The following is an 18,264-nucleotide window of genomic DNA, read 5'->3' on the forward strand; positions in this document are numbered from 1 at the left end:
ACTGTCATATTAAAGCATACCCATTTTAATTAAAAATAGGCCTAGTTGGGCCTACTTCTGCTCATACTTACACCACTGTGAAGAGCTTGATTCTCATCTTACATTACTTTTACAATAGTGTAACTTCTCTGACTTGAGTTGAGTTACTCCTGATTTACACCAGTGCACTGAGAAAATCTTCAGTAGGCAGTATTCTGTTAGATATAACTTTGGCTTAGAATGGATCAACATTTTTCAAACAAAATTTCTTCTTTGAGAGCTTCTCCCACCGACAAAGCTACCACCGCTCATTGGAGGTGGTTTAATTATGTCAGTGGGAGCACTTTCTCCCTCGACATGGAGGGGCTACATGAGAAATCTTACAGCAGTGCAGCTGCATCAGAACAGCTGTCCTGCTGTAAGGTCTCCAGTGTAGATGTAGCCTAAAGAAAATCCACAACAAACTTAACAATAACAAAAATTGGTCTGTTTTGAAAACAGTGAAATAAAACCAATTTCAAATTTGTCTACAAAGATAGTCTTTAACTTTTTGACAAGCTCTACTGAGATGCCTTCCCCATTTGGAAGGAGTGAAGAAACCCCAGTTTGTGGCAACACATACCATGGAGAGTTAATAGAGCACAGTGAACCTATGCAAATCTTAACTACTAGATGTCTGGTTTACCTCCCCGATCTGTGTGCAGAAGGCACACATGGATGAAAACTTTTGATGAAATGTGTTGTGGAAGTAAGGCCTGCCCAATGCAGTTTATGGTGGAAATATGATTCAGCCCCTTTATAAGAGGGATCGTGGGGCAAAAGGTTGCTGGGAACCATATAGAGATATAGATGGGGAAAACTATGTCTCTAAATTTGTGTTGCAGCAACTAGACCTTACCTTTTGAACTACTCTTCCTCCTAACCATTATGCTCCCTGCTCTGTGACATGTAAATTTCACTTTTTTTCTTTGGCAATGTTAAGTGAAATATAGTTTGACAAGGTGAAGGTCCTTTCCCCCTAGTCTTTTTGTAAACATATGAAAAAACTCAAATTCATGTCATTCACTTCATATGGAGAAACCTTTGTGCTTCTCTACTAATAGTTTCCAGCAAGTGAAGATCTGTGCAAAACATGCCTTGGTTATCTTGTATTTTCCTTTCATTGAATGCTACTTCCTACTGTTCTAATAAGGTTTGGAGAGGAAACCAGCATATTAACCCTAGCAAAGTTTTACACCTGCAGGGACTGGAGACTTTTAAAGTGACACTGTCACCTTAAAAATTGCACTTGTATCTGAAAAGATTTGTATCTTCTATTGTTAAAAGTAACACCTAAGATTACTATTACTATTACTAAGCTTTTTCTTTTTTCCAGTTAAATTTACATTGTGTCTGACAGGACTTTGTGTATATTCACTTTCATTTCCATCCTGTATAATCATCAGTCAGCATTTCCTGTTTGCATGGATCTTTCACACAGCAACGGGGGGGGGGGGGGGGGGGAGTTAAGGAGAGTGTTGTTTTACAAGAGGAAAATCATAGAATCATAGAAATTAGTGCTAAAAGGCACTTTGAGGAGTCAAGTCCAGCCCACTGTGCTGTGGGAGGACCAAGTAAACCTAGGCTATCCCTGACAGGTGTTTATCCAACCTGCTTTTAAAAACCTCTAATAACTGGGATTCCACAACCTCCCTTGGAAACCTGTTCTAGAGCTTAACTAGTTAGAAAGTTTTTCCTAATATCTAACCTAAATTTCCCCGTGTGCAGGTTAATCCCATTGCTTCTTGTCCTACCCTCAATGGAAATGGAGAATATTTGATCACCATCCTCTTTATAACAATTCCTTAACCTATTGGAAGACTTATCAGGTTCCATCCTCATTCTTCTTAAGACTAAACATGCCCAGTTTTTTTAACCTTTCCTCATAGGTCAGATTTTCTAAAACGTTTATATTCTTTGTTGCTGTCCTCTGGACTCTCTCCAGTTGTCTGCATCTTTCCTGAAGTGTGGCACCCAGAATTGGACACAGAGCTCCAGCTGAGGTTTCTACCTGACTAGAGCAGGACAGTTACCTCCTGTGTCTTACATCTGACATTCCTGTTAATACACCCCAGAATGACCGCATCGTATATTGACTCATACTCAATTTCTGCTCCAGTATAACCCCAAGATCCGTTTTAGCAGTACTATACCTAGCCAGCTATTCCCCAAGTTGTAGTTGTGCATTTGACTTTTCTTTCCTAAGTGAAGTAATTTGTTCTTGTCTTTATTGTGCTGTAAGATGTGATTGTAAAAGTATAAACATCAGCAGGGGACTTGAGAGCAGGCATAGAACTTGAAGTTACTTTTCTAACTCAATTTTGACATTGACTAGATTTCAATCAATGGTATCTTTAAGCTTCAAGGATATGGTGAAAAGGAAAACAATTGTATTTCTTAGGTGATCGGTGTCACTTTCTATTCTTGTTTCTATTAGTTATTAACAACTGCTCACTATGTTTCTTTGGCCTGGTCTACATTATGAGTTTAGGTCGAATTTAGCAGCGTTAAATCAAATTAAGCCTGGACACGTCCACACGATGAAGCCCTTTCTTCGACTTAAAGGGCCCTTTAAACCGATTTCTTTACCCCACCTCCGACGGGCGGATTTAGCACTGAAATCGGCTTTTCCAGGTCGGATTTGGGGTAGTGTGGACAGAATTTGATGGTATTGGCCTCCGGGAGCTATCCCAGAGTGCTTCATTGTGACCGCTCTGGACAGCACTCTCAACTCAGATGCACTGACCAGGTAGACAGGAAAAGCCCTGCGAACTTTTGAATTTCATTTCCTGTTTGCCCAACATGGAGAGCACAGGTGACCACGCAGAGCTCATCAGCACAGGTAACCATGATGGAGTCCCAGGATCGCAAAAGAGCTCCAGCATGGACCGAACGGGAGGTACGGGATCTGCTCGCCATATGGGGAGATGAATCAGTGCTAGCTGAACTCCGTAGCAGTAAACGAAATGCCAGAACATTAGAAAAAGTCTAAAACGGCATGAAGGACAGAGGCCATAACAGGGACGCACAGCAGTGCCACGTGAAAATTAAGGAGCTAAGGCAAGCCTACCACAAAGCCAGAGAGGCAAACGGAAGGTCCGGGGCAGAGCCACAGACATGCCGCTTCTACGTGGAGCTGCATGCCATGCTAGGGGGTGCAGCCACCACTACCCCAACCCTGTGCTTTGACTCCATCAATGGAGAATCACGCAACAGGGAAGCGGGTTCGGGGTACGAGGAAGATGATGATGAAGACAATGAAGATAACTCACAGCAAGGAAGCGGAGAAACCGGTTTCCCCAACAGCCAGGATATGTTTACCACCCTGGACCTGGAACCAGTAACCCCCGAACCCACCCAAGGAGTGCTCCCAGACCCTGAGGGCACACAAGGGACCTCTGGTGAGTGTACCTTTGTAAATATTACACATGGTTTAAAAGCAAGAGTGTTTAATGATTAATTTGCCCTGGCAATCGCGGCCAGTACAGCTACTGGAAAAGTCTGTTAACATGTATGGGGATGGAGTGGAAATCCTCCAGGGACATCTCCAGAAAGCTCTCCTTCATGTACTCCCAAAGTCTTTGCAAAAGGTTTCTGGGGAGGGCTGCCTTATCCCGTCCGCCATGGTAGGACACTTTACCACGCCAGGCCAGTAGCACGTAGTCTGGAATCATTGCATAACAAAGAACGGCAGCATATGGTCCTGGTGTTTGCTGGCTTGCAGACAACATCCATTCCTTATCTCTCTTTGTTATCCTCAGGAGAGTGATATCATTCACGGTCACCTGGTTGAAATGGGGTGATTTTATTAAGGGGACATTCAGAGGTGCCCATTCCTGCTCGGCTGAACATAAATATTCCCCGCTGTTAGCCACACAGTGAGGGGGAGGGGTGAAGTGATCATCCCAGAGGATTGGGTGTTGTGGGGGATGGGGGATAGTTGGGTTTGTGCAGCCCCTCCTTTTATATTGCAAACCCATTTTAAATGGTCAACCCAACGGGTGCTTGGTATGAGAAATGAGGGCGCTGCTGTTTGAAACCATTCCCACGTGTTATGAAGGTTAAAGCCAAAAGACTGTGGCTTACCATGGCTGCCTGCAAGCCGAATTCTGTTGCCTGGTACTGCGTGGGTGATCTCTCACACCAAACCGGCAGGCTCTCAATATAAGAGGAAAAATGCAACCTTGTAATGAAAGCACATGTGCTGTGTAATGTGAACAGCAAAATTTAACGTGAAAGAGTGTACCCATTGTTCTCTAAAATGTGTCTTTTTAACCACCTCTCCCTTTCCCTCCACCAGCTTCAAATGTTTCTCCTTCGCAATGGCTAGTGAAGATTAGAAGGAGAAAACGGCGGACTTGGGATGATATGTTCTCGGAGCTCCAGATATCCTCCCACGCTGACAGAGCACAGTAGAATGCGTGGAGGCAGACAATGTCAGAGTGCAGAAAAGCACAATATGAATGAGAGGAAAGGTGGTGGGCTGAATCGCGGGCTGAAGAGAGCAAGTGGCAGGCTGAAGAGGATAGGTGGCATCAGATTGCTTACAGAAGGCAAGAGTTGATGCTCCGGCTGCTGGAGCATCAAACTGAGATGCTCCAGCATATGGTTGAGCTGCAGGAAAGGCAGCAGGAGCAGAGACTGCTGCTACAGCCCCTGTGTAACCAACAGCCCTCCTCCCCAAGTTCCACAGCCTCCTCACCCAGACGCCCAAGAACGTGGTGGGGGGGCCTCTGGCCACCCAGCTGCTCTACCCCAGAGGATTGCCCAAGCATCAGAAGGCTGGCCTTCAATAAGTGTTAAAGTTTTAAAGTTTTAAGTGCAGTATGTCCTTGTCCTTCCCTCCTCCCCAACCCCTCCCGGGCTACCTTGGCAGTTATCCTAGTTGTGTGATGAATTAATAAAGAATCCATGAATGTGAAGTAACAATGACTTTATTGCCTCTGCAAGCGGTGCTCGAAGGGGGGACGGGAGGGTGGTTAGCTTACAGGGAAGTAGAGTGAACTGGGTGGGTGGGGGGGTTTATCAAGGAGAAAAAAACAGAAGTTTCACACTGTAGCCTGGCCAGTCACAAAACTCGTTTTCAAAGCTTCTCTGATGCGCACCGTGCCCTGCTGTACTCTTTTAACCACCCTGGTGTCTGGCTGCGCGTAATCAGCAGCCAGGCGATTTGCCTCAACCTCCCACCCCGCCATAAATATCTCCCCCTTACTCTCACAGATATTGTGGAGCACACAGCAAGCAGCAATAACAATGGGGATATTGGTTTCGCTGAGATCTATCCGAGTCAGTAAACTGCGCCAGCGCACTTTTAAACATCCAAATGCACATTCCACCACCATTCTGCACTTGCTCAGCCTATAGTTGAACAGGTCCTGACTACTATCTGGACTGCCTGTGTACGGCTTCATGAGCCATGGCATTACGGGGTAGGCTGGGTTCCTAAGGATAACGATAGGCATTTCAACATCCCCAACGGTTATTTTCTGGTCCAGGAAGAAAGTCCCTTCCTCCAGATTTTGAAACAGACCAGAGTTCCTGAAGACGCGAGCATCATGTACCTTTCCCGGCCATCCCACGTTGATGTTAGTGAAACGTCCCTTGTGATCCACCAGGGCTTGCAGCAGCATTGAAACGTACCCTTTTTGGTTTATGTACTCGGTGGCTTGGTGCTCCGGTGCCAAGATAGGGATATGGGTTCCGTCTATCGCCCCACCACAGTTGGGGAATCCCATTGCAGCAAAGCCATCCACTATGACCTGCACGTTTCCCAGAGTCACGACCCTTGATACCAGCAGGTCTTTGATTGCGTTGGCTACTTGGATTACAGTAGCCCCCACAGTAGATTTGCCCACTCCAAATTGATTCCCGACTGACCGGTAGCTGTCTGGCGTTGCAAGCTTCCACAGGGCTATCGCCACTCGCTTCACAACTGTGAGGGCTGCTCTCATCCTGGTATTCTGGTGCTTCAGGGCAGGGGAAAGCAACTCACAAAGTTCCACGAAAGTGCCCTTATGCATGCGAAAGGTTCGCAGCCACTGGGAATCGTCCCACACCTGCAACATGATGTGGTCCCACCAGTCTGCGCTTGTTTTCCGGGCCCAGAATCGGTGTTCCACGGCATGAACACCATGATTTGCACATTTCTGGGGCCTGTACTTTGTGAGAGGTCTACGTCCATGTCAATTTCTTCATCAGTCTCGTCGCCGTGCTGCAATCGCCTCCTCGCCTGATTTTTCTTTGGCATGTTCTGGCTCTGCATATACTCCAGGACAATGCGCGTGGTGTTCATAGTGCTCATAATTGCCGCGGTGATCTGAGCGGGCTCCATGATCCCAGTGCTATGGCATCTGGGCTGAAAAAAGGCGCGAAACTATTGTCTGAGGGAGGGAGGGGTGAGTGATGACATGGCTTACAGGGAATTAAAATCAACAAAGGTGGCTGTGCATCAGGGAGAAACACAAACAACTGTCACACAGAATGGCCCCCCCAAAGATTGAACTCAAAACCCTGGGTTTAGCAGGCTGCTGATTTCATGGAGGGAGGGGGAAGCAAATGACTACAGAACAAATCTGGTCCATCTATCTTTTACATCTTAGGCTGGCAGCAGACGGTGCAACATGACTGATAGCCATCGGCATCTTCTGGGTGTTTGGCAGAAGATGCTGTATTACGATTGCTAGCCATCATCGTCAAGATGGTGCAATAGGACTGCCAGCAGGACTGAATCTCCAGGAGACCAAACATGTTTGCCCAGGCGCTTCTGACCGAACTCACTGAGGAGTACGACGACGATGGATACCAATCGTAATATACCATCTACTGCCAAAAGGCAATTAGCTGCTGCTGTGTAGCAATGCAGTACCACGTCTGCCGGCACCCAGATGACATATGGTGACGATGAGCTGAGCTGAGCGGGCTCCAGTCTTGCTGTGGTGTGTCGTCTGCACAGGTAACCCAGGAAAAAAGGCGTGAAACGATTGTCTGCCGTTGCTCTCACGGGGGGCGGAGGGGGGAGTAGGCCTGACGACATGTACCCAGAATCCCCCGTGACACTGTTTTTGCCTCATCAGGCATTGGGATCTCAACCCAGAATTCCAATGGGTGGCGGAGACTGCGGGAACTGTGGGATAGCTACCCACAGTGCAACGCTCCGGAAGTCGACGCTAGCCTCGGTACTGTGGACGCGGTCCGCCGACTTAATGCACATAGAGCATTTTATATGGGGACACATACAATCGACTGTATAAAAACGATTTCTATAAAACCAGCTTCTATAAATTCGACCTAATTTCGTAGTGTAGACATACCCTTTGTCATTTCACTACTTACCTAAATCAGGTATACCACTCGTCTCAATACTGTACGTACCAACCTCTCCCTTAGGCACCTCCCCCACTTCATTTCTCCCCAGTAATTTTGAATCACTATGCTTTTATTTAAACATAAAAGACTGGGATGCTTATGTTGTGAATTTCTTACTCTGCTGTGCTTCATTTAGTTCTATTGCTAAATTTGGTCTAAGCAAATCCAATTCAATTCTGAACTGAGTTTAATAGCTTTATTGAAGCTTTCTGAGAGGTGATCTTAAGTGACTTATACCATTTTAAGAAAGTTTGAAATATAAATTTGCATTGTTCTGCTCCTTTAGATGTCTGTAGAAAGCGTTCTGCAAACTCATTTGAGTGCAGTGTCTGATGTAGTGAGTTTTACCAGAATGTTTCTTAAGGAAAATTTGAATGTTCTCAGAAACAAATTGAGGACCAGTATTCAAAATAATCTATGCCAAAAATGTTATACAGTACAATGTTGAAGTAGTCTGAGCATCTGGGGGGAAAAAAGTACACTTTCTCATTCTTTTTGGCAAAATCCACATGTAATTTTTGCCAGGGCTCAATAGCTGATGACCATGCATTGGATGAAATTACTGTATGCAGATCTGGTCGCCCCATCTCAAAAAGGATATATTGGAATTGGAAAAGGCTCAGAAAAGGGCAACAAAAATGATTAGGGGTATGGAACGGCATCCGTATGAGGAGAGATTAATAAGACTTTTCAGCTTGGAAAAGAGACAACTAATGGGGGATATGATTGATGTCTATAAAAACATGACTGGCATGGAGAAAGTAAATAAGGAAGTTTTATTTACTCCTTCTCATAACACCCAAACTAGGGATCACCAAATGAAATTAATAAGCAGTAGGTTTAAAACAAACAAAAGGAAGTATTTCTTCACACAACACACAGTCAACCTGTGCAACTCTTTGCCAGAGGATGTTGTGAAGGCCAAGACTATAACAGGGTTAAAAAAAGAACTAGATAAGTTCATGGAAGATAGGTCCATCAATGGCGATTAGCCAGGATGGGCAGGGATGATGCCCCTAGCCTCTATTTCTCAGGTGCTGGGAATGGGAGATGGATTACTTGATGATTACCTGTTCTGTTCATTCCCTCTGGGGCACCTGACATTGGCCACTGTCGGATGACAGGACACTCGGCTAGATGGACCTTTGGTCTGACCCAGTATGGCCTTTCTTATGTTCTTATGAAGTGGTTTGTGGCATATTTTGATGACTACTATAGAATGATTGTTAACTACTGGTAATTGTTTCTTTCAGAGTCTTGGTTGATGTCTGCCAACCAAAAATAACTACCCCAGCTTTCCATTTTCACTGTGTTTGGTGAGATAACTAGAACTGGACAAAGCCCTACCAAATATATAAGAAACAAAGATGCTTAGTACTGCTGATTGCTGATAGCCAATCATCTTACATTATGATTTCTTCGCTCAGACAAGAATAAAAGGAGCAATTTAGCCAGTGGCAATAAAAAAGGTACTATGCCAAAATCTTTCAGAAAAATTCATCAAAATTCAGTTATAGGAAAGGAGATGAGCTGAAAAGAACAGCAGGAACTGAAGGCCAATTAGATGACTGAATGTAGACTTCAAATTTAATTGAATGTAATTAGTTTAGTCATCCACCAGGATAAAATATAGAAGATTTCTGGGAAGTCAGTCTCTGATAATAAAGCTTTGATTTACTATTTTATGTTGTGGGCAACAGAAAGGAAATACTTTTATGTATCATCTAAAATCAGGGTTAAATCATGATCAGGCCTTTGGTCTTAAGGGTCACATTTTGCTGAAAGAAGTTTTAGTGAATGTATGTCTGGATTAATTTAAATGTTTAAACTATGAAGCTGTGCATACAACTGTACAATTAGGGAAAACCAGAGTCTGACCCACTTTAGAAGAAGCTGAAAAAACATCCTCTTTGAAAAAGCTTTTCTACCATAACAAGAATGCCATTCACGGTACTGACATCCGGCTCTCCCTTAACATCCACACCAAAAAATCTGTAAGGCCTGGTCTACACTAGGCGTTTATGTCGAATTTAGCGCCGTTACATCGAATTAACCCTGCACCCGTCCACACCGCGAAGCTATTTAGTTAGACCTACAGGTCTCTTTAATTCGACTTCTGTACTCCTCCCCGACGAGGGGAGTAGCACTAAATTCTACATGGCCATGGCAGTTTGAATCCCATTTCCTGTCTGGACATCGTGGCGAGCTCAGCAGCACTGGCAACGATGCAGAGCTCTCCAGCAGTGATGGCCGTGCAATCTCAGAATAGAAAGAGGGCCCCAGCATGGACTGATCGGGAAGTCTTGGATCTGATTGCTGTGTGGGGCGATGAGTCCGTGCTTTCCGAGCTGCGCTCCAAGAAACGGAATGCAAAGATCTACGAGAAGATCTCTAAAGACATGTCAGAGAGAGGATACAGCCGGGATGCAACGCAGTGCCGCATGAAAATCAAGGAGCTGAGACAAGGCTACCAGAAGACCAAAGAGGCAAACGGACGCTCCGGATCCCATCCCCAGACATCCCGTTTCTACGAGGCACTGCATTCCATCCTAGGTGCGGCCGCCACCACTACCCCACCACTGACCGTGGACTCAGAGGATGGGATATTGTCCACGGCCGGTTCCTCGGACATGTTAGCGGACGGGGAAGATGAGGAAGGAGATGAGGAGGACGAGGCAGTCGACAGCGCTTACAACGCTGATTTCCCCGACAGCCAGGATCTCTTCATCACCCTTACAGAGATCCCCTACCAACTGTCCCCAGCCGTTAACCCGGACACAGAATCTGGTGAAGGATCAGCCATTAAGTGTTTTAAACATCTAAACATTTATTTTTAACAGAACAGGAATATTAACAATAACAAAAATGGGTTTCTCATGATTAGTTTGCCCTAGGCGCTTAACGTTTCAGTCCAGGGCAGTGCAACTATTGAAAAATAATCTAGCAATGTCCGGTTTAGCATGATTGTTCTGCCCAAGCCGCTCTACTGTCTAGTCACTGCCAGTGCAGCTAGAGTAAAATGCGGTCTATATGTCCTGGGATAGAGCAGAAATCCTCCTGGGACATCTCGAGGAAGCTCTCCTGGAGGTAATTGGAAAGCCGTTACATCAGGTTCCTGGGGAGAGTGACCTTATTGGGTCCTCCGTAGTATGACACGTTGCCGCGCCACGAGACAAACAAGTACTCAGGGATCATTGCTCTGCACAGCAGGGCGGCATACGGCCCTGGTCTTTGGAGGCTTTCCCGAAGCATTCTTTCTTTCTCGCTGAGATCCTCATGAGGGTGATGTCGCTCATGGTGACCTGCTTTGAATCAGGTAGGGGAATGTTAGTGTTGGGACTGCTTGCCCGTTCCTTTACAGAACTGTAACCGCTGGTTTGCGGCCACGCGGTGGAGGCGGGAGAGGGTCAGCCTACAGGGATCGTTCCCGGGGACAGCCGCGAGGGGGTGGGACAGGGGCAGAGTTCCTGCTTGCCGGATTGCTGGCAGCAGGGACTGACATTGCTTTTAATGTGAAATGAGGCCAGTGCTAATATTAAAGTTTTAAGCTGCAACAAGTCTACGGCTTACCATGTCTGCCTGCTACAGAAATTCCGGTGTCCTGCCCCGCTTCTCAAATCTGCTGTGCAAGACCCCAGGCACTGAATGCGAAGGCTGAGAATTCGACCTTGTGCTGAGTGCGCATGTGATAGGTGCTGTGCATGGTCTTGTTCATAGAGAAAGACTATGTTCTTTGTTCACAACTACATTTATCTTTCTGAAGAATTCACTCCCTTTTTCCCATTCCCACAGCCACATCTGCGACTGTCTCACAACCTAGCCTGTCATCACACTCCCAGAGGCTAGCGCAGATTAGGTGTAGGAAGAAGAGGACACGGGAGGACATGTTCTCAGAGCTTATGGCCTGCTCCCGAGCCCAGGCAGCACAGCAGACCCAGTGGCGGGAGAACTTGTCCCAAATGCACCAAGCAAACATGGATCGGGAGGAGAGGTGGCAGCAGCAAGACCAGCAGGCGACTCAAACCCTGCTTGGACTACTGAGGGAGCAAACGGACACGCTCCGGCGCCTTGTGGATGTTCTGCAGGAACGGAGGCAGGAGGACAGAGCCCCGCTGCAGTCTATCTGTAACCGCCCTCCCCCGCCACCAAGTCCCATACCCCCCTCACCCAAAGTGCAAAGAAGGAGGGGCGGCAGAGTCCGTGCTAACTCTCACTCCACCCCTGCAGAGAGCTCGAGTAGTAGAAGGCTCTCATTCCCCAAAATTTGACAAGTTCTTTCCTTCCCGCCTCACACAAGCCCCCGTCCAAGTTTCACCTCCCAGTTCCATGTGTAGTTGCTAATAAAAAGTATGTTTCTGTTAATTACTGTTTCCATCATGTTCTTTTGGAGGAGGGGGGGAAGGGGGTTGGTAATTGGACAGGACAGTCACCTTTGGCAGGGTACATAGGCGGGGGCAGGTCCAGCAGCAGGTCACATACACAGTGCAGTGATTAGTTACCCAGGTCAGTTTGGGGGGTGGTTTTCATGTTCTGTGGTGGGGGGTGGGTTGCTCTGTGACTTTGTGGCGGGGGAGGGCAGTTACAGATCTTATGCGGCGGTCCTTATCCTGGATCACAGAGCCACGCAGCAGGGGATCTGTAACCGTCTTCCCCCTGCCACAAAGTCACATCGCCCCCCCATACACACAGTCCCGATCAGGAGGGTGACAGGCTCCGTTGAAACAACCAGTCCACCACAGCGGAGCCTGTCAATCCTGGAGTTTAGAAGCGTCATTTGCGTCAGTACACTACACCCGCTCCCCACCATAGTCTGCGTCCCAGTTTTAAAACATTCCCGCGAAAACAGTAATAAAGACAACGGTTCATTAACAAAGTAGAAGTGATTTTATTTCTAAACGTGTGTTGGAAGGGGGTGAAAGGGGTATGTAACTGGAGAGGATAGTCAACATTAACTGGGTAAAGAAACGGGGGCAGGTTCAGCTTCTCTGTACACTAACTTAAAAGTCACAGGTTACCCTGCTCAGTCAGGAACCTAGCTTTCAAAGCCTCCCGGATGCACAGCGCGTCCCGCTGGTCTCTTCTAATCGCCCGGCTGTCTGGCTGTGAGTAATCACCAGCCAGGCTATTTTCCTCAACCTCCCACCCCGCCATAAAGGTCTCCCCCTTGCTCTCACAGAGATTGTGGAGCACACAGCAAGCTGCTATAACAATGGGGATATTGGTTTCGCTGAGATCAGAGCGAGTCAGTAAGCTTCTCCATCTCCCCTTGAGACGGCCAAAAGCACACTCCACCACCATTCTGCACTTGCTCAGCCGGTAGTTGAAGAGTTCTTTTTCAGTGTCCAGGGCGCCAGTATAGGGCTTCATGAGCCAGGGCATTAGCGGGTAGGCTGGGTCCCCGAATATCACTATAGGCATCTCCACATCCCCAACAGTTATTTTGTGGTCCGGGAAGTAAATACCTTGCTGCAGCCGTCTAAACAGACCAGAGTTCCTGAAAACACGAGCGTCATGAACCTTGCCCGGCCATCCGACGTAGATGTTGGTAAAACGTCCCCTGTGGTCCACCAGTGCTTGCAGCACCATGGAAAAGTAGCCCTTTCTGTTAATGTACTGGCTGGCCTGGTGGTCCGGTGCCAGGATAGGGATGTGAGTTCCATCTATGGCCCCACCGCAGTTTGGGAATCCCATCGCTGCGAAGTCATCTATGATCGCCTCCACGTTTCCCAGGGTCACTACCTTTGGCAGCAGTACATCAACGATTGCCTTGGCTACTTGCATCACAACAACCCCCACGGTAGATTTGCCCACGCCAAAGTGGTTCGCGACTGACCGGTAGCTGTCTGGCGTTGCAAGCTTCCAGAGGGGTATGGCCACTCGCTTCTGGACAGTCAGGGCTGCTCGCATCCGGGTGTCATTGCGCTTCAGGGCAGGGGACAGCAACTCACAAAGTTCAAGGAAAGTTCCCTTCCGCATGCGAAAGTTTCGCAGCCACTGGGATTCATCCCAGACCTGCAGCACTATGCGGTCCCACCACTCAGTGCTTGTTTCCCGGGCCCAGAATCGCCGTTCCACGGCATCAACATGACCCATTGCCACCGTAATGTTCTCGGCGCTGGGTCCCGTGCTTTCTGAGAGGTCTGTGCTACTCTCAGACTTCAGGCCCTCACCGCGGTGCCGTAGCCTCCTCGCCTGACTTATCTGCATCTGCCTCAGGGAAAGGTGGATGATAAGCTGCGAGGCGTTGAGAACGACCACAACTGCAGCGATGGTCGCAGCATGCTCCATGCTCGCAGTGCTGTGGCGTCTGCGCTGTCACTGACTAGAAAAGTGCGCGAACTGATTTCCTGCTGGCGCTTTCAGGGAGGGAGGGCGGGAGTGATGGACAGATGACAACAGTTACCCAAAAGCACCCTCAACACATTTTTTTTACCCAGAAGGCATTGCCGGCTCCACCCAGAATTCCAATGGGCAGCGGGGACTGCGGGAACTGTGGGATAGCTGCCCATAGTGCACCGCTTCCAATGTCGACGCTTTCCCCGCTACTGTGGACTCACAAAGTCGAATTACTGTCCTTAGTGTGGACACACACGTTCGACTTTGCAATATCGATTCCAAAAATTCGATTTAAGTAAAATCGAACTACTCTCGTAGTGTAGACATACCCTTAGAAACAAACAAAGTAATCCACACTTTCACACAGAATTCTTACCCCCAAAAGGAAAAAAAAAGACAAAACTGAATGGAGAGACAAGGTGGGTGAGGTAATATATTTTATTGGACCAATTTTTATAAGAGAGAGAAGACCAACATGGCTACAACTACACTAGACAACACCCCATTGAGTCCATTAGGAACTTCACTGTTGCTATTGATTTTACATAGAAGTGCACAGATCCGAGGGTTTTCTAGAGCCCCCAAACACCATAAAATGGAGGGATGGATAGATTAGGGATCTATTTGGGTTATACAACCTTACTCATATAATCTTTATCCTCTCTTTTCTTCACTTTCTCCATTATTTATTGCTTTTGTTATATTTCATCCTATATCTTGCTGAAATCTATACATGTGTTTCAATTTTAAGCATGGTGAATAATCTGACTTTACACAATGGGACTACTCATGGTGTGTAAAATTTTGCAGTGTAGGAGCCTAGATTGCAAGGTTGTCTTTCTTATTTGTTTGTGAAGCACAAAACAATTCTTTAATTGCTGAAAAAAAAAGATCTTAACTGATTCAGCTGCATAACTTCAGATATGTAACAGGGTTCCTTTCAATGGTTGGGTGGTTGTGCAGAGTGATTATAGAAATGATTTGTTTAATCTAAATTATTTTAATTTCTTAACCTCTTAATTTAGTTGGTGTTTTAAAAGGCTCAGTATTGTCCAAAACTAGAGCTGTGTGGTAAATGGGATTGTTTTCCAAATAAAATTTTGATGAAAAATTTAAAAAATAATTAATTCCAACATTTCTTAATAAAAATTTCAGGATTTGGGAGAGGGGCAGAGCTTTAAATCAAATAATGAGATTTTCTATAAGAAATGTGGAGTTATTTACATTTCTCTTCTGCTTTTTGACCCTTTAGGGTTCATGTCCATGTTTCCTAGAGGGTGAGAAATTTTTTGCTTTTTAAATGAAAGTTGAGCGTCTCACATTAATCACATGATTCCCGGAGCTGGGGCTTTAAGAAATACACCAAATATCATGAGACTTGTAAAATAATCATGTGAGTTTGTGACACTGCAATTTCATTCTCAACACTGATTATTTCATTACTGATAATTTTAGCAGAAACATGAAGTCAGTACGTGTGTTTTGTCATTGTTGGATATGGTGATAGATACTGTGAAGGTGCAAATGGGTAGGATGACCAGGTTAGAAAACAAGGTAATACTATCCCCATTCACCGAATTTAAATTCTCTTCTGCCCAAATGCAGGAGGGAAACATGAGGTGCATTTCCTGCCCACATGTAAAGATTTCAAATTAATTATACATGTCAATAACCAAAGCCACCTTCCATGTTTTCCTAGATGCTAGGAGCTCTGAATGTCTGTCTGTTGATCAGCTGTCACAATCTCAATCTTTCTTCTGACTGCTTCTACAATGCAATTATATATTGTGAATGTAAATGTCTGCAGGACACTGAAAAATGAAAATTCAGGGTCAGTGTAAAATCAGTTGAATTTAATATCAAAATAAATAAACAGAATATTTGTGCTAATTGAACTAAACTAGGGAGAGTTCTTGAGGGGGTCAGTGCAGCAAATTTCCTGGATCCCTGCTGTATAATTCAGATCTAATGTGCTACAGCAGATATGAGGATGTTGATTATAAACAGCTCACTATAGCTTAAATGTTAGAACAGTGTGTATACGTGGGAACTTGATTCCAAAGACAGAGGGATATCATATTTGTGTTCATTTGGCACATAAGGGCAGTCCATCCATCAAAAATGATTTGTTCATGACATTGCCCTTCTATTTTCAGCTCTGAAATCTTTTATCTGACCTACTCTAATAGCAGCTTACCCTCAGGAAACTGGATATATGGGACAAAGTTGATTCTCATTTACAGTAATATAAATCCATTGTGGCTCTACTGAAGCCAAGTGATTATTCTGGATTTACATCAATGTAACTGAGTGCAGAATCTGACCCATAATATTCTGTCTTTGGGTTTACATATATGCAAAAAGCTGTAATTTCATCTTTAGATACTACATGCCTTTCTGTTTGCTACACAATAGAATGAAAGAGTGTATTCACCCACGAAAGCTTATGCTCCAATACATCCGTTAGTCTATAAGGTGCCACAGGACTCTTTGTCACTTTTTACATTTATTTTGATATGCAGGCCCAGATTCTGCTCAATTCTCACTAAATGAAGTCAGTGGGATTGCACCAGTGTAAGTCAGAGCAGGCTTTGGCCAATAAAATTGAAAAAACAAGTTTCCATTTGTAAATCCTACCTACTTTAATATGTGATCTTCTGCAGTAAATTGATAGTGAACTAGCCTAGCAGGAAATAGAATAAGAACATAAGAACGGCCATACTGGGACAGATTAAAGGTCCATCTAGCCCAGTAACCTGCCTTCTGGCAGTGGCCAATGGCAGATGCTTAGGAGGGAATGAACAGAACAGGTAATCATCAAGTGATCCATCTACTGTCACCCATTCCTAGTTTCTGTGAATGACGTTTAAATTAATCATCTTTTTCGGGGAACCTCCCCCACGTCTGTTCATTTCATATCTTTTGTAACTGGAATTTATTGAATAGCACCTAAACCTAACCTAGCTAAATAATTATTACTGACTGCTTACATTTTGTATTGAAGTGTAAATGATTTTCAGTTTAAAAGTAAAAATAGTCAAGCAAATACTTGCCAGACAAAGATATCTTGTGAATTCACAGATTGCAGGGAGTTATAAATACTTTCACAAAAAAAAAAAAAAATAGAGATGGACCAAGGAAATCAAGTTTTGGTTTGGCTTGAGATCTGTGTTCCAGATTGTCTGATCCTGCAGAGTTTGTGTAGTTTCTTTTCAAAAATTTCGGTTGTGTTCCATTTTAATAATGGATAAACTGGAATGATTTCTCCGATATGGATCAAACCATCAGTGTTTCAGATCTGGATTCCATTTTATCTGAGGCTAAGGATAAGAATGTAGGTACCTAAATTGTGACTAAAAAACAAAAACAAAACAAAAAACAGTGTAACAGTGTTTTGGTATTACACTTATATAAAAATTTCCCTCTTTGTTTTTTTGTTTAATTGATTTTTATAGATTTTTTTTAAAGATTTATTTTTGAGAAATACTGGAAAAACAAAAGTACATTGATTATTTTCCCTTTTATGCTCTAAGTTGATTTCAAAATACATGGAACATTTAGTATATAATTTTCAAAATGGGCAGTGTTGGCCTAATTCTTCTCCTGCTTAAATAAATGATGAAACTCACACTGAATTCAATGGGAATAAAGTTAGTTGAACGTTGAGGCCTAGATTCTCAAAGGGGTTTAGGTGTTTAACTACCACTGAAATCAATGGGAGTTAGGCACCTAAATACCTTTGAGGATCTTGGCCTGAGTACTTTTGAAAATCCCATTCTTTATTTGTATGTGGTAGCTCAGCCAAATATTAGGCAGCTGATTTTTAGTGGATTTTTTTTCTGCGTTTGTGTTACAATTCTGTTAAAAGCTGTTACATTTCAAAATGTTATTTCTTTGTTGATGCCGTATCTTGCTATTAGCATACCTGTAGCATATAGTTGTTACTTGCATTAAATACAAATTTATTTGAAATGAATAGAAGGGAAATAATTATAGTGACAACATAATAAATGGGTAAGTTATGAAAGATACAGAGCGTTTTATGGTAAAAGTAAAAACTATAATACAGGCAGTACTAAAATATTAGAAAGATAAATTGTAAATTATTGGATTAAATAGATTACAGATAATTAGAGTGATAATAAGAAAAAAATACTGTGTGTGATAGTTCTTATTTGTGAACCAAGACATTAAAACTAAACACTGAGACTGGTATGCATGATTGCTTTTCAGCTTAGCAGATCAGCTGTGAAGGTCCTTAGCTAACACAGATTGGTATAGCTCAAATGTCAGACTGATTGCCACAGTCTTCATGTCAATTTGCATAAATTATCCATAATGCTTTCATATTTTACTTTTAAAATGATGTTTGCCAGTATTCATAACCTAATTAAGTGAAAATATAGTAACGGTTTTACTTGATTGCATCTTTCTAATACGTAGTATCTCAATTCTATATTAAAATGACAGACAGTAATTCTAGTTATTTTCAGATTTTTCTTTCTACTCTGCTTTGAGTTATATCCAAAGTGAATTCTGTTCTCT

Source organism: Chrysemys picta, chromosome 8 (genome assembly GCF_011386835.1).
Source record: "Chrysemys picta bellii isolate R12L10 chromosome 8, ASM1138683v2, whole genome shotgun sequence".
Classification (NCBI taxonomy): domain Eukaryota; kingdom Metazoa; phylum Chordata; order Testudines; family Emydidae; genus Chrysemys; species Chrysemys picta.